Raw genomic sequence first — 5000 nt, 5'->3', positions numbered from 1 at the left:
GCTTATCAACATACAATTTTTATATATACGAGTACATACGTAGATCTTGTTACATTATATGCACATATAAGCCTACATTTTAAAATTTATTTTACATGTCTTTTAACTATCTCTTTTTATGTAGTTATTTAACTATCTATCTTGTACCAACAATAAAAACATGTTTTTAATTACTTTTAATTTGCACAGTCATCGTACGTAAGTACTTACGCGATATTCTGAAATATAGGGGTTTTTTTTTTTCATTGTAGAGATGTAGTTGATCGTATATACAAGTCATAATATAAGACCAAACGAACCAAACCTAACCAATCACATGTTCGTACATGTAAAGAGTATAAGCGGATTACGAAGGGAACTACCTCAGCGCTAGTTTAGCCAATTTCTTTCATTATTGTTTGGAATACACCATGTAATGTAATAATAATAATAATAATAATAATAATAATAATAATAATCAGGTGATAACCTGAGTTACTGCCAATCTCTCAACTGGATTTACAAAAATTGTAGGTAAATCAACATTGTGATTTTCAACTAAACTCAAAACATATTGAAACTGGTCAGGTGAGAGTCTGAAATATTCCTTAAATTTTGTCGCCGATTTTATAAAGATGTATCATTATCAATGCGTTAAAACAGAATTCTGTAAACCTATAACTGAATATTACATTAGTCTGCAGCTTGTTCCTTTTATAATACGCATGCGAGATTTTGATATCCGTCATCTACCTCTTCTAGAAAAAAATATCACCTTCATTATGTTGGATTTATTCATTATAATATTTAGGTTATGTCCGTGGCCTACATTAATTTACTTGTCCATAGGTAGCAGATGAGGGAATAAACAAATGGCAATCAACAGCGATGTGCGTCAATAAAGAAACCACTTCTCGGCGACCATCGCCGGCGATGTGCGTCCGACGATGATCGCCATAAACAAACCGTACCATTAGTAAGAAGATTCGATCTCGCTCAGTAAAAGCACTAGCCTCAACGCAAGAGCGCACCTCCTATGCAAAATATAAATCTTTTATGTCCTACCCGACAAACACAGAGTTACGAACTCTATCTGGCGGACACAATAACAGGAATAAATCGGCAACAGCAAGAGAGAGGACTTATGACAGCCCAAATCTGCCTTAAATATATCGACCAGACAAACATTACGTATGAAAAGCAAGATGTACAATTATTTTGAAACCGTAGTTGTTAAGAGCACGAACTGTGGCAGAGGCACAATGCGCCGAGACTGATAAGGAAAACCGTTAATGAAGTCATCACTGGATGACGTAAGATTATGCAATAGTGTAACAGAATCAATCAACGAGCGGAAGGAACAGAAAAGGAGCTTGAGAATATGTCGTGTGTGAACCAAGGGAATAGAGTAGAAAAAACAACAAGGAGGTTGGGAGCTAAAACCGTACTGTCTTTAACACTTCTATATATATATATATATATATATATATATATATATATATATATAATAAGGGTAATACACAATACACTATAACACGAATGGGAGCCAATTCGATAGTAGCAGTAGCACACAAAATCTAATATAGAAATTCGTGCTGTTTGTGTGTGTGTTTGTGTGTGTGTGTGTTTTTTTTTGTATGAGAGAGAGAGAGAGAGAGAGAGAGAGAGAGCGAGCGAGCGAGCGCAGATGCGCAAGCCACTAAGTGGATCGAAATTCGGTTACGGAGGTCATGGACGCCTCATTCAGACGCTAAATAAGGTAAAGTGTTGATAAAGCGTTGTATAATAACTTACTAAAATAAAATTAAAAAAATCTCGACACGAGAAAAGGAGATGTTAAGTTGACTACGACTGTACACATGGCGGATTTTCTCAATTTAAAGTGCAACTTTGATGAGCGGTTTCCTGGCGCGGCGGGGGGGGGGCTGCCTTAATGCAAAAATCAAAGTGTTTGCAGTGCCCACCCCCTCATGTCAACCAACCCCCAAAGCGGTCGTAAGCGTTGAGAGGGTACGAAAATAGAGAAATCAAGCGAGAGGAGAAGTGTGGATAGGGAAAGTAACGTCGCGACCTATGCTTCCGAAATGCCGACCGGAGCTAACATGCAGTATCATCCGTTCAAAAACATTACCGCCTCATAGTCTGTACACAACTTTTATTAAATCTCTGCCTCTGTGCAACAGTAATGGTTTTATTACTATACAACAAAGCATGACACCTCTGCGCAAGATATTACAGCAGCGGTCATCAGGACAGTGCACCCTCGAGCTAGCGTCACTTACTCGCGAATAAGACAAATCACTATCGTGCACCCGAGGTTGCTGACAGTAATGATCTCTCTCACTCTCCTTCCCACTCTCTCTCTCTCAAGTCTCTCTCTCCCGCTCTCTCTCCGTCTGAGCGTGTCTCAGTCCCTCCCTCCCTCCCCCCTACTTCACGCGACGGTTCATATTCCGAGACACAATTTACCCCTTACCCACTTCAGGGCATGCTGACGACCAATGAATTACAGTATCGAAGAGTCATTCGAGAACGTCTTAACATTACGTGGTTGGCGTAGCAGGAATAACACAAAAGATAAAAGCATCAGAGCGGAGCAAAGACAAATTATCTATATGGGTCTTCAATAGACACCGATTAGGTTTTCCGAACATGGTGGCAGAAAGGAGGAGATGTTAGAAGGATACAAGACCGAAAGGCTTATAATAAAAGATATACGTTTCGAAACTCGATTAGTTGTTGCAGGGCTTCTCATATATAAAGGCGGCTCAAGTTTTGGTGACCACCACCGAAAAATGGTTGAGGGTGCGAGTAACTTCAAACTTGCCACCTGCCAGTGTAACAGTGGGAGTCTACTATGGACGAAGTAATGACAGAGCCAGTGATAACTCTGTCTTAGCTATGCCTTTTGTTTTAAGTGAGAGTATATATATATATATATATATATATATATATCGGCCTGGGTACCGTAGTCGTTGTAGATAGCGCTGGCCTTGTGCGCTTGAGGTTGCGAGTTCGATGCCGGCCGAGTTCGATTGCTCGCAACTGCCGAGGTTATATCAGCGTCGCCGGTGTGCCGGAAGTTTGTCCCGCAGGAGTTCTTTTACAAGGCAACATATCTACTGGCATGAGCGAGTCGCATTTAAGCACACTTAAATGCCATCGACTGCGCGAACGAGACGCTATAAGCAGTAAGATGAGCTGTAGTCAGCATGTCAATAGTAGGATTAATAATGGCAAAAGAAGCTAATAAAAGCTATAATTAGCTGCGTAACTCTGGAAAAAAGAACTGACTAAGGAAGAGAGCAATGATGTGCTATGTGTGGAGCGTGGCATTTTATGAGGCAGAAACACGGACATAAGGACGAAGAGAAGAGTCTAGGAGCATTTGTAATAAGGATATAGAGAACAAGGAGCGAGTGAAAAGGACAGACGGAATAATAATTGAAGCTGAGCTAAAAAGACTGAGTGATGAAAGAATAATGCCGAAACTGATCAGGACGAGAAATAGAAATTGGCTGGGTCACTAAGAAGAAACTGGAAACAGGAAGCACTGGAAGTTATAGTGAACGGAAGGCAAGTTCGAGGCAGAAGAATTCAGACAACATAGAGATACATGGATGCATGGAGGCAGTTTCGTGAGGAGAGTAATGGCGAGAACTCGTACGACAGAATCGTTACTTCGAGGTAAAGAACATAATAATTACGGCCCTTTATACAGTCACAACCGCTCTACAACTAAAATTTAATAGTCACCCTATAAAGCGCGGGGAAAGAGGCGCTGTGATGACTCACTGCGGGCGATTGCGCACGTAGAGGTTATGGCCGTAAGAAGCGCGACTTCGATGCGAGGGGAGTTTACTCAGCAGCACCATATTGCACGAAGACACACAACTTCGCTCGTAGTTGCAGAAGATATTAAGTAATTGAGCATTAAAATATATATCATATTATTAAAATAATTTACATAAAGGATAAAATTAAAAAGTAATTTTGTATGGATTAGGAGTCTGATTATTGGAACATGTAGCTAATCGGCAATGTAAGCAGTGCCTCATTACTGGTGCCTTGTTGCTGTTACTTGTGAGGGTGAGACCTGTCTTCGGACAGTTAACACACACACACACACACACACACACACACACACACACACATATATATATATATATATATATATATATATATATAAAATGAAGCTCCTCAGAGTGCAGTTGCGGCATATATGTACATATATGACCACATAGTACAACTCACTTGAGGAAAGAACAAAATGATACATGCATCTCAAGTCTAAATACTGAATTTATTATGCAAGATGTAAAAATGAAATAATGTTGTATATAACTGCCGAGGTTATATCAGCGTTGCCGAAGAGCCGGAATTTTGACCCGCAGGAGTTCCTTTACATGCCAGTAAAACTACTGACATGAGCGTGACGCATTGAAGAACACTTAAATAGCATCGACCTGGCCCGGGATGGAACCCGCAACCTCGAGCATAGGAGGCCACCGCTATACCGAGGCCGCAAATATTGAAGATCCTCTGAAATGGATTCTGATTCTTGTGTACAGTACATCTATAAAGAGGTAGTACAACCCACTTCACGAAATGTGACAGAGGAAGAACGATAGTCTATATGCAACTGAAGCATATGTAATTAATGTTATGAAGATGATCCACTCAATCAGATTCACGCAGATGTCGACATCTATTATGTGGCAAAACATGACACAAGACGGTAAGCGACAGACGAAGAGCATATGTCTGTGTGGAACTGAAGCCTATATATTTTATATAATGAAGATCGTCTGAATGAGGTGGATGCAGTTGTGTAAAAGTAATATCGGGCAGTACATCACACTAGACGATATGTGGCAGAGGAAGAACAATTGCCACTAAGCAACTGAAGTCTACACACTATAATAATGGATATTTCATAAAGAACCTATGAATGAGGGTGCGGCAGTTATGAACATCAATAATCAATCATGCAGTACATCTCACATGACGATTTGTGACAC

This window comes from Periplaneta americana, unplaced genomic scaffold (assembly GCF_040183065.1).
Source record: "Periplaneta americana isolate PAMFEO1 unplaced genomic scaffold, P.americana_PAMFEO1_priV1 scaffold_36, whole genome shotgun sequence".
In the NCBI taxonomy this organism is placed as follows: Eukaryota; Metazoa; Arthropoda; class Insecta; order Blattodea; family Blattidae; genus Periplaneta; species Periplaneta americana.
This window is presented reverse-complemented; position numbering follows the sequence as displayed.